Source organism: Macrobrachium nipponense, chromosome 24, assembly GCF_015104395.2.
Source record: "Macrobrachium nipponense isolate FS-2020 chromosome 24, ASM1510439v2, whole genome shotgun sequence".
In the NCBI taxonomy this organism is placed as follows: Eukaryota; Metazoa; Arthropoda; class Malacostraca; order Decapoda; family Palaemonidae; genus Macrobrachium; species Macrobrachium nipponense.
Window position 1 is genome coordinate 3,331,771 of NC_061091.1, and position 13,269 is coordinate 3,345,039.

Consider the following 13,269-nt stretch of genomic DNA (forward strand, 5'->3'; position numbering starts at 1 on the left):
ATGTATTTATGAATCAGTCAATCTGTTTGTTAGTTCTATTTGTTTGTTTGTATGGTGCTTTTACGTTGCATGGAACCAGTGTTATTCAGCAACGGGACCAACGGCTTCACGTGACTTCCGAACCACGTCGAGAGTGACCTTTTATCACCAGAAAATACACATCTCTCACTCCTCAATGGAATGGCCGAGAATCGAACCCGCGATCATCGAGGTGGAACGCTAATACCATACCAACCACGCTGCTGAGGCGCTGTTTAGTTCTATTTGTTTTGTTAGTTCTGTTTGCTGGCCTGTGTCCTTGTATATTACCTGCTCACCCATGTCCACATTCATCGATCTTTTTTGTGTCTGTGTTCCCTACCAGCCAGAGCGTCTGTATCTTTTGTTTTTATTTCAGGACAATTAGTGCTTGCTAGGTCTAACATCTATGGCTAGGACTATTAGTGCTTGCTACGACCCACATCTGTGACTAGTCTCATGTCTATTCTCTTAAATAACAACATTTCTGCCTGTACTTTTATTTTACTAACTCATTTCCCACCCTTTTTTTTATCCATACGTCTATCTGCGTAAGGCTATATATACCTACGAAGTCATTTACCTGTGTCTCTATCAATCAGCCAATTTGTCTCACGCCGTTTCCACTAAATTTCTTTGTGTATGCAATGCTTTATTTGCCCATTTCCTGATCTATATAGACCTTACCTAGGCTATCTGTCACTGACGAGGTGATTGGCCTTTATTCCACCGATCTCTGTCTTTTCACAGGGAATCCGGACTGGAATGACAACTGGATGTTCTCATCCAGTCCAGGTCTGCAGTCCAGGTCTGAATAGAAGAAGTGACAGAGATAACGACTATGACAATAAAGATAATGATAGTGAGGCATAAACATGTAAAAAAATGCACCGGCGACCGAGTTTTCTGTACAGCGTATAATGCTGTGTGAAACTGTCAGACTCTCAGCTGCTGCCCATAAAACTGTCAGCCACGGCCCTGTGGTGACCTGTGTTATTGGCATCTACAGCGGTGCCAGAAGCACGATCATGGTGAAATTTAACCTTGAATAAATAAAAACTGCTGAGGCTACAGCGCTGCGATTTGGTATGTTTGGTAATTGCAGGACCAAAGCACTGGAAAGATACATTGACGACGGACCAATCAGAAAATTGGGGCATCATGACAAGAGGTCATTCACTCCTAACCTTAGATGACCACAGCATTCGCCTTTAAAAGCTGGATAAATGCCTCGTGAAACAGAGGGGAAAGAAGGGAGTTCCACAGCTTTCTAGATGCAAGGGGAGGCTGAGTTCGAGGTTTTCAGCCTCGTCCCTGACGTGAAAAACAATGAGAAGAGCATGACTAATGGTGGGGTTGTAAAAACAATAACATTGCTCTTGTAGACCTCCACAGTTTAAAATTGATGACTCCCTGTTGGCAACGCTGAGTAGAAAATTCGCCATAACAAGCAGGAGCCACGATATAAACTGTCAACAGTGCTCCGTATACAATGAAAATACGCATGAACACTAAAATTAACATTTATCGCGGTACAATCAATACAGCAACAAGCCAGACGCATCCATTTGCATCAGATTAATCGTACGGCTGGTACCCACGATTGTTAATCAAAGTCGTACGGTTGGCAGACAAGTCTGCTAATCCCGAAAGCACCCATATCAATACGGCTTAAGGTAATTCGTGAAAACGGTCGAGCATTCTTTATAAGGCTTTATGGCCGCTGTTTGCGTTCCATTCAAAATTGTCGACCGCTGCATCTACCTCAATAAGTTAGCGGGAGTTTGGAAAAAAAAAAAGCTTACTAGTAATTAAGGGAAGCCATTCATTTTAGTGAAGAGCATTTTATAGTTGAATGTTTTTTTTTATGCCAAGCAGAACTTATTTTACTTTTATATGAATGAAAAAATAAGAGTTACAATTGAAGTAAACATATATATATATATATATATATATATATTATATATATATATATATATATATATATATATATATATAGAGAGAGAGAGGAGAGAGCGAGAGAGAGAGAGAGAGGAGAGAGATTTTGAAAGAAAGAAGGTGAGAATGAAGGAAAGGGGGAAAGAAATAATGAAAGAACGACAGAAAGAGAGAAAACAAGCATGAAGAGAATAAAGAAAGAAAAAGATAACTAAACAATGAGAAAGGAAAAGATAAATAATGAGAAAAAAGAAAGAAAGAAATAAAGAAAGAAAGGGAAAAGAAAGAAAGAGGGAAAAAGAGAAATAAACAATGAAAAGAAAATAAAAAGATATAAAAGAAGAAAGAGAAAGAAAGAAAGAGAGAAAAGAAAGCAAGAAACAATAACATTTTAATCATAAATTCTAAAAAGGATTTCCTGTATTGAGTTGACAAACTAAAAAAAAAAAAATCAACATTAACATCAAGAATTTTAAACGAGATTCGACAAATTTGCTACACTCGGAGGAGTCGTATGAGAAAATTAACTATACGTGATGCAACGATCGATATAAATTTTGAGTAATAAAATAAAATCAAAAGTTAAATAGGTCAGAATCTATTGATGATTAAAATTTTGAAATCATTTACAGTCAAGTATTTTGTCGACTTAACCTATCAATTATTCGTAAAACTTTGCTAAAAATCAACTGAATTATGCTTCTAACAACCTTCTCAAGAAAATAACATACCTTATCCTTCGAAATTGTTAATTCCAAAGGTTACAGAAAGTTAGAATCTCTCTCTCTCTCTCTCTCTCTCTCTCTCTCTCTCTCTCTCTCTCTCTCTCTCTCTCTCTCTCTCTATATATATATATATATATATATATATATATATATATATATATATATATATATATATATATATATATATAACTGACAATTATGGAAGAAAACAACCTTATAAAAAGTGCAATACGATCAAAGACCTTAGTGGATGAGACATGGGTCACAGTGAGGAGGGAGAAGCGAACCGAGTGGGAGTTCACTCATGCAATATAGATGTGTTTTGGCGGCGCAGTTGTTTCCCGGGGTGCAGGGTTAATGAGAACATGGTCTGGGAAGACAGGAGCCCCTTCAGGCGTCAAATATTCACCTTTAGAAAGTCAGGGTTCGTCTCACAGGATGATCTTGGAGTGAGGGAGCTTAGTCTATACAACAACAACACTAAGGTTGTGTGTGCGTGTGTTGTGTCTGTTTCATGTTAAAATTTCTATATACCATAACTGAAAATACGCTGTTCTGTTGTTGGAGATTAAGCTGGCCTTATTCCAGCACGGGCTCTTGCTCACAGAGCAGCCCGTCGTGAAAATACGCCTCAAAAAATACTAAAAGAACACGTAAAATAGCACTCGGGTAATACTACATCAGGAGGATATAACTTCTAATATGGCGACTTTTTTCGAAGCCGTTTCCGCCAATGTTGTATGCTGTTAGAGGACAGAAAGTTTTAACTGTGAAAATAATTGTCCTTAGCCACTTTGGAATTACGAAAAGAACTCTCGCAAGCCAATTGCGAGTATAACATGGCCTCCGGAGAAGTCCCTTGGAGTATGAGCTCGTTGAAATATTAATTTTCTAGTGATTTCATAACCTTGAACGAAGCTCTTCAGAGGTATTCTACGCTCTTCTTTCTCCTTTTTAGTTATACAGAGATATTCTGTTTCAAACTCTGTCGTTAAGGGCATTTGCATTCACATATGAAAGGTGTCATTTGACCCCGTTATCAGATAACTATCTTGTATTATTTTGAAGAAAATTAATAATATGGTTTTCCATCTATGTAGCGTTCAACATGCACGTCTTCAATACTGATAAGGGTGGAAAATATCGCCTACTATAAAACTTAAAGTTTGGAGGCTAGGTGCCGTGTGTGGGCGTTTTTTTTTTTTTTTTTTTTTTTTTTTATCGCGAAGACCCCATCACGAATCCAGTAACGTAAGACTCGCATTAATCCAGAAAATAGTGGCTGGGGTGAAAAATTCCACACTCTGGAAAATGAAGCCAGCCGCCGCTGGGCAGAACAGAGCCAGTCGTCTATATATATATACCTTCGACAAAGAAGAAGAGGCCACAGTTAGAACTCAGCCACTCAACACTCACGCCAGTGACTCTCGGGCCTAACCGCCCACTTCCTTTTATAACAGAAGCCGAGGAGTCGGGCACCTCAATGCCCACAGCAGAAGCGCGATGAACGGCGACACATATGAGGAAAAAAATTAAATGATGGCAAAACGGAAGCAGCTTGAGAATTCCAAAGCCTGGTAGCAGGGGATACCATAAGGCATGGCACAAAGCCAGTTTCATGGAGCGGGGGGAGGGGGGGTGGCAGTCTGAGGAAATGGTATACAGAGCGCATGAAAAACTAGAGACAATATTACAGTGCACTAGACACACTGGCGCCGGAAGTCATCGCTGAATTAAGATATTGCAGTAAATTCATTTAACGTACTATTATCGTAATTAGTATCATTGTTATCTAAATATACGTAGGTCATATTGACAAGTGATTTTTCAGGACAAGAAGCGGAAAACATCGCTTTTTGCGAAAACAAACTTACCTATATCCAAAAAGGACGGAATTATGCCTCCCAAACACCAGCAACTCGCAAGGAAATAGAATATTGCATAAAAGCTAAAATACAATAATAATAGACACGAAAAAAAAGCAAAAACACTTTTTATCGGAATTCTGGACAATTTAGATGGGGCCACTTATTAAGCGTTTAGTTATTATAGTCTATACTCATGAATTTAAAACAAATTACATCAAAATAAAATATTTTTAATTTATGGTGCTCTGGTTAACCCCTTGCAACAACCAACGAGTTGAAAACACCAACAACAACAACAACAAAACCAATAATAATAATAATGTCTCGAAAAACTCTTACCTGAGAGAGAGAGAGAGAGAAGTTAATTTCTAACAGCCACACATCCACGTCCACAGAATGCGCTATTTAACCTAACTATTATATACTATAAGATCCTAAGTCTTTTATTTATTAATTTTTTTTTAATTACAGGGCAGATCAACAATTTATCGGGCAGTGAAACTGATCTCGCTTTAAGATATGTTGAAAATTTTTTTGAGCACCCTAAATTAATATATTTATATTTGATGTAATTTTTTTCATTATTCATTAATTGATTTTGAGTTTATAAAGTATAGGCTGTCAAGCCAAAGCCCAGAGGTACCTACTATGGGCTGCTCTATGAGCAAGAGCCCGTGCTGGCATAAGGCCAGGTTAATCTCAAACAATGAGGTACCTATGTAGTACTTTCGGACTGTCTGTATAGCGAGATAAACTCTACGGACCTACCTCGTCATATTTGACAAACCAAAGTCAGTCTAGCTATAAAATTTTCCTAAGAATTTGAATGAAATTTAATGCGTAAGATAGATATATATATATATATATATATATATATATATATATATATATATATATATATATCTCATAAATATAACGTACCAATAAATAAAAGATGAACAACGGACGCACGCACAGTACGCTCGCTCCACATTCTCGTCGTTTCACGACAATAAAGAAAGGTAGGTAGGAAGGTTCCATTCAGTCTGGGTCGAGCCGTCGTCGAAGGCTGACCGTCAACCTTTCGCTCTGCGATACCCTTCGGCCGCTTGGGTGGAAAAGATCCCTAAAGACTGTGCTATGATTTTGAAAATTTTACAATCTGTTGAAATTAAATATTTCCCGAACACCGTCTGCTTGATTTGAGGGATTCATCGAGGGAAAACTTTGGTATTATTTTTTTTCCCACGATGATTTTTCGATTTTATTTTGTGCGTATCATTGAAACAATAGCGTGATTAATCCATTCAAAAGATAACCCTGACAAACCAATTAAAGCGTTGTAGTGACAACAGAATGAAATAACGGAGAACAATGGACTAATTGTCGGTCATCTCTGCTTATTCACAACGTCCATTCCACTTTTAAACTGGTAAGGTAAGTCGATTACAATTTTGTGATCTTGCACAATGGTAAGACTTCACTTTGTGTGCACAAATAAACACGCATACTTACATAAATTAGAATACCTATCTATACACAGGCAATATATATATATATATATATAATATATATATATACATACATACATATATATACATATATATATATATATATATATATATATATATATATTGACATGAAACCGCTTCGCGCTTCAGTGGGTGGCTCAAGGGAAAAACAATACAACGGTCACTGCCACATTCATACTTTAAATGCCGAATCTGGATTGAACCACCTGTGACCGCCTGACACACCTCCGCAGAAGGGTTATCAATAAACAGCCTACGCCCACTTCGATCTCTCCTTTTTATAGCATGTTGAGGGATTATCACTATAAATATTTACTTTACGTATGATTATTATTATCGTTAATATGTACCTGTATTTCTAAAACACATTAGCATACATGTTGTGTTAGGAATACGTAAATGCAAGTATTCATGTTTATTGGAGCATAGGGAATATCATGTAGCATTTATATCATTTCTATTTTGATCATATTCTCATATTATATGGCTTAAAAACTTCCCCAAGTGTTTCAGTGAAGCCCTTTATTAAGTATCTATTGAATGATAACAAAGAATATCGTCGTCCATTTTGTCCACAAGATTAAACGAACTGAAACCACTTTGATGCCTTCTTTCGCCTATTTTTTCTACCATCGCCCCATTTCTTAACCTTCCACTTCTTTTTCACAGTTTCTGTCCACAAATTCATTCTTTTCCCTTTTACTTACATTCAACTTCCACACTTCACTTCCGTAAAGGAAGGTTGGTTCAACAATCCCATCATGCATTCCCACTTCGGTTTCCATGGGAAGTCTCCTCCTAATCACGTGCATACATCTTGCCACTTTGCTTATTTCACCTATGATGTCTTACCTCCTCCCATTACCCGTTATATTTACTCCCAGAAACTCAGACACATAAACCACTTCCATATGCTTATAACTTCCTCCTCTCGCAAGTACTTTCAAACTCGTATCTTCAGGGTTTCTTCGCTAATGATTAATCAGTGCTGTATCCTCTGTACAAAAGCACCATGTCGCACCCCATTCACGACTCATTTTTTTCTTTCTCTATCCCACAAATGTCCTTTTCCTGACTTCTCCGTCAGTAAAGATACTCAACAAGTTGCCGTGACGTGACACACCCTCATCTCAACCTTACTTTTAGCAGAAATAGCCATGTCCCCGTCCACGTATTCTAACACTCTTCGTTTTCATCACTTTTATTGACTCTCGACAACTTATCTGCTTCCCAGTACAGCCTCATCAAGCTCCATATTACCTCTAAAATGATTCAATCATAAACATGTTCTAGGTACACATTTACTAAAGGCAGTTTTTTCTTTATCCCTCTAACTTCTCACATAACTCCTAACAAATAATAGAGCCACACACTTGTCCGTGTCTAGACCTATATACTATTCTTCCCTGTCAATTCTGTCATATCCTGTACGTTCTCAGGTCACAAATCCTACTACACACCTTCTCCCTGGTTTATTAAGTAGCGTTCTGCCTTGATTATTCTTCTTACAGTTTCCTCTATCGCCTACGTGTTTGTATACCACAACAAGAATTCCTCTCATCCATTACTTCGGAAAATTTCCGTCATCCAGGCATGCCTTAGAGACACTTATAATATATATAATCCAATCACTGCCTACCGTCTTACCATTCTTAAAACTTCTAAGTTCCCCGCAACTTCTCTTTAACTTTTAAGTTGTCCCTTTCATCTCTTTAACTTCTAAGTTGCGCTCTTTATGTCTTTAACTTCTAAGTTGCCCTGCACGTATGTCTGTAACTTCTAAGTTGCCCTCTTTATGTCTGCAACTTCTAAGTAGTTCCCTTTTTGTCTTTAACTTCTAAGTTGCCCTCTTTATGTCTTTAACTTCTAAGTTGCCCTCCACATATGTCTGCAACTTCTAAGTTGCCCTCTTTATGTCTGCAACTTCTAAGTAGTTCCCTTTTTGTCTTTAACTTCTAAGTTGTCCTCTTCACGTCTGTAACCTCTGAGTTGTCCTCTTCATGTCCACCAACTCTCTAAATCTTCCACTAACCTTCTCCACTCCTGAGTTAGTTAACTCTGGCCCTCTTGTGCCCTACGCTTTCCAGAAATCTTCCGGTGTCTCAATCCATCGATCCAGGATTGACCAACTGGCCCCAGAGAGAGTTTTTACTCGCGTATTTTATCGAGATATATTTGTGCCATAACCTTTCTACATTGACTCCCCAGGAAAACAAAGCTTTTCTCTGGTAATCATTTGCCTTCCTTTTTCTTGTTTTACTTGTAGTAGCGAACCAATCCATCCCCCACCCCCTCCTGTATACTATTTACATACGCTCTCTGTCGTCATGAGAGAGAGAGAGAGAGAGAGAGAGAGAGAGAGAGAGAGAGAGAGAGAGAGAGAGAGAGAGTACAAATTTCTATACTCACGAATGATTAAGTGCCTAATTAGATTTCACGCCACACAGGTGCACAGACATATAATATGTACAATGATCATTGCTCCAAACATAAGTACGCATTTACAATTATGTGAATGTATGACGTGGTACTTTGTGTACATGAAGATATGCAAGATCCTATAATTTATATATATATATATATATATATATATAATATATATATAATATATATATATATATATATATATATTATATTGTGTGTGCATCAGAAATCGTAATGCATATTGCCTTATCGGATGCTCGCCTATTCCTCTTTTCATTTTAATTAAGAGCGCTCTTGATGAAGGCGGAATCAATACACGATTCTTTATTTCCAGCATTCGATGCCACATTATTATTGGAATATTAAAAGACTAAAGCTTTTTAGGTTATTCGTGAATAACAGAGTATTTGACGACGAGAAATAGCTTATCGGGCCACGGGTATCAAGTGGGTTATCGTGTGCAACGGAGTTGGATAATGTCATGAAGTTTAAAAAAAAAAAAATATCTATACACACAAGCACGCATGTTGGCAAGGAAAAACAATTTCTCTCTCTCTCTCTCTCTCTCTCTCTCTCTCTCTCTCTCTCGTCTCTCTCTCTCTCTCTTCTCTCATCATCTCTCTCTCTATATATATATATATAATAATACTATATATAATAAATATATATTCATATAATTTATATAATATACGTATACATATCACGACGAAGCGATGTATTAGAGTCGTTGACGCCTGAGGAAATATAAGTTCATGAAACGATTAAAGAAAAACTTTGACCATAAAATGACTATACTCTGCTTTTTTCCATCTTTCCATCCGCCTGTGGTGTTTTCGCATGGTAACACTGCGTCCCGGGCTTTAAATAGTTACGCTACGTGTACGTTTTAGGTAAATGAAAGGATATCTGGGTGTACATTTGCAACTGAAAAGTGTTTTAATAATTTACTGAATGCGAATTACACCGTTAATATTCGAAATAGGATATTATTCAAACCCCGGGACGCAGCGTTACCATGCGCAAACACCACAGGCGGATGGACAGATGGAAAAAAAAACAGAGTATAGTGCCGTGCAGATATCGAATGACGTGAACAGAAAGCAGAGATGATTTACAGGACAAAACACACTAACGATAAAAGAGGCAAAACTGAATCAAACAACTTTAATTTCCCTCCTTAGGTTCGTGACACAAGGTTACACAAGGTGTTCATTACAGATATTCATCTGCCTTTGACACCCGAAGAGACACTCACCTCTTACGGCCGAAGCATTTCTTGGGATCTATCGCTGTGAAATTTTGAATTTCAGCTTTTTTTTTTTCTGTAAAAGAAAACTATTGAGATGGCTATTTATCTGTCCGTCCGAACTTTTTCTGTCCGCCATCAGTGAGGCTAGAGGGCTGCAAATTGGCACGTTGATCATCCACCCTCTAATCATCAGACATACCAAATTGCAGCCCTCTAGCGTCAGTAGTTTTTATTTTTATTTAAGGTTTTTAAAGTTAGCTATGATCCTGCGTCTGGCAACGACAAAGGACAGGCCACCACCGGGCTGTGGCTGAAAGTTTCACGGGCCACGACACATGCAACATTATACGCTGTACAGCAAACGCGATTTTGCATTTTTTACTTGTTTCGTAAGTGAGTGCAATTCATATTGCAAGAATCTCTGATTCAGAATCGGCGAAAAGGATGACATACATAACTTGACATTTCGCTTTCCTAAATTGGCACAAGTCGCATTTCGCGAATTACGAAACCTTAAGCCGCCATGAACACGACGAGGAGCGAAGGCATCTGGAAGATTTCACAAGAGAGGAGAGCAAGAGAGTGATGACTGCGAACGACGGTAAATGGAAACAGGGAATGAATGTAGGGATGCGTCAACACTCGAAGCAAAACGTCTCTTAGACACGTCGGGAACTTATCGCACACCGATCACAAATATGTTGAAAACAAGTCGCAAGTGGAGTCCGAATCTTTGACAGACGCTGGATAATCGTACAAAGCCATAGTCGGACGGTCCATGAAACTCTAACTCTCATCCAGTGACCATGCAACTCTCAGGCAACTGTGGTGGCCTGTGTTGTTGCGTTGCCAGACGAACGATCATGGCTAACTTTAACCTTAAAAAAAACTACTGAGGCTAGAGGGCTGCAATTTGGTATGTTTGATGTTTGGAGAGTGGATGATCGACATACCAATTTGCAGCCCTCTAGCCCTGGGGGCGGACAGGAAAAGTGGGAACAAAAATGTTGACGGACAGGCAAAGCCGTCAAAATAGTTTTTCATTAAACTAAAAATGGATCACTCAGCCAACTCTCCTTAATGGAAGTGAAATGTGCATCTTGAAAGCAAGTGAGATGAAAAGAAGGAAGCTGTAGAAACGAACTTCTTCTTTCGAAGAGTGTGAGATGCGAGATTATTTGAAAAGGATGAGAAATGAGGCGATACAGAGACCTTTGTGAGAAGTTAGTTTAGGTGAAAGGGTTAATTAGAGTGCAGGGGACAGAGGGCATAAAAAAACATCCACGGGAGCGAGAGAGAGAACATGCAAGACAGAGGGGAATGAATGACGATCCACGTAGGCGTACGAAGCAGCCAATATTGTGGAAGTTTTTCTGCATTTGCGACTCATCCACGACTCGACCATTTATGTATGATTATGGCAGATTCCAGTCACTTTTCGAGAAACCTCTAATTTTAGAGAGAGGTATATATATATATTTGATGAAAAATACGAGACGAGATCTTAACAAGGGCGAAGAGAGTACTCCTTGCTTTGCAAAATACCAAACTCCACCGACGCTAGTCAGTAGCTGGAGGGGTGAGCGGAGCACCTATACTTACTCCCCGGATGGGAGACAGAACGCTGGGGCGACAACCCTGACTTAATAAAATCTCGTTAGCGTTCGACGCTGCCAGGAGGCTAACTTTGCTTTCGACGCCATATTCCGAAGGGAAATTGCATTAGGCTGATTCGAATTAGATCTCTTATCCTGTTTTTTATTTCTTTTTTTTTTCCCGGGGTGGGAAACTTCTTCATGGAGGACGAAAGTTGTGTTTGGTTTGTTATTTGTTGCGTCGCTCTCTCTCTCTCTCCCTCTCTCTCTCTCTCTCCTGGCTTGCTGGTCCTCATCGTGGCTATCGTAGATTCACATCAGCCGTGCATCTGATGTCTAGGCCAGTCCTTTACGACGCTCCTGATTGGCTCCCGTTGATAAGCTAATCACAGGGCTGGAAACTCTCAGTCCCTCTCTCGAGTGTTCGCATAGGCAGGTTGTATATTCCACCTCTCCTGAGGGATACGTCTTTCAAAAGTATCCCTCAGGAAGGTGGAACATACATCCTGTCTATGTGAACTCTCGAGAGACTGAGAGTTTCCAGCCCTGTGATTGGCTTATCAACAGTCAATCAGGAGTGTCGTAAGGGACTGGCCTAGACATCAGATGGACGGTTGATGTGAATCTATACTATAGGTGGTGCTATCATTATACTCCCAACATCTCATTTAAGTTTCTACACTGCACTTCCCGTGGTGCACCGTAGGCAGTCCTAAGGATGTTTGGAGCGACCCTTGATTTCTCCCATCTCGCCGTCCAACCTCTTGAACGATTACTCCTCGCTGCATTTTGCGGGAATTTCTGTCATCTTTAGCTCATTCTTTGGTCACGGAGGCCTCTTCTGCATTAGCGGTTACCAGACCAAGCACTGACCAAACCAACGCCCGTCTGTCTATCGGTCTATCGGCTCCTCCATCTATCTACTTCTCAACAGAGTCGACTCTCTCGGAAACACAGCAAACTCCGTCTGTTGAAACTTCTCGGAATACCAAAATCTGTATTTTTCCCAAAACGTCGACGTCCGGTTAAAAAAAAAAAAAATACTAATTAAAGCAAATAGCCAAACGTTGCTCCTCCCCAAGCGAGAGGCGCTCTCGTTGTTTGCACTTCATTTCGCGGGTAAAAATACGCCAGGGGAGATAGATCAAGACAGATGCACGAGGAACTGCTCCCGGGAGAGGTTAGGGGGATATGTTATGTCTCTTAGATTTGTGCAGATTCTCCCGGAAAATGTCTGAACTCTCTTAGATTTTCCTCCTTCCACTCTCCATTCTTTTAGGTTATATCGAAACGCCACGTTTATTTATGTTTTCTACGTTGTTTGTTATCCGGATTTCTCTGTCAAGTTTCTTTAAGATTGTCTCAAAAGAATCAGGAGTCTGCACACTTTGTTCTGTCTACCGTCTTAAAGTCTGTCAGTTCTATACAGTCAGTTTGTCAAAGCAGACCTAATTTCTCAAGATTACCTTCTTCCTTGTGTTTCAAGTTACAAAAACTCTTTGGTCTACTAAGTCTGTCAACTGGTTCAGTTTTAGTGTTTTTCGTGATGGAGAGACCGGAACAGGCATGACTTTGAACGAGTAACTGGTCTCTGTACCGAAAGTGAGTCAATGAAGATATTTCAATATTCAGGAGAGTGAGGATTCTCGTATTAAAATGACAGTGCTTGTTTTTTTTAATATTTTTCTGGTATATGCATGCGACACAATATGCTTACTGAAATCTGCTTAAAGAGCACTTGCAAGAGCGTATGCATTGAACAGCTAACCTTTGTGTAATTAACAGCATATTGCAAAAAGGGGGAAAAATATATTTCAATTTTACGCCAAATTCAAGAACCATACATATTTCTAACTTATTGGTGTAAACCACTCGTTTGTATGTTCCTGCATTCTATACATGTAACAATTATATAGGATACATGTAACAATTATATAGGAA

The 13,269-nt window shown here is 39.1% G+C and overlaps 2 protein-coding genes across 4 annotated transcripts in view; one reads left to right on the plus strand and one right to left on the minus strand.

The window, feature by feature from the left end:
- LOC135205711 (centrosomal protein of 152 kDa-like) overlaps nt 1-13,269 on the minus strand; it is a 97,633-nt gene that overhangs the window by 64,311 nt on the left and 20,053 nt on the right. The window lies entirely within an intron of this gene.
- The window catches only part of LOC135203677 (inaD-like protein), a 92,146-nt gene continuing 84,440 nt past the window's right edge, over nt 5,564-13,269 (plus strand). For 2 of the 3 annotated variants that reach the window (XM_064233573.1, XM_064233590.1), the window contains exon 1: nt 5,564-5,965. The gene's annotated coding sequence lies outside the window, so the exon portion shown is untranslated. The remainder of the gene's footprint in view (nt 5,966-13,269) is intronic. The other variant, XM_064233582.1, reaches the window with a different exon arrangement.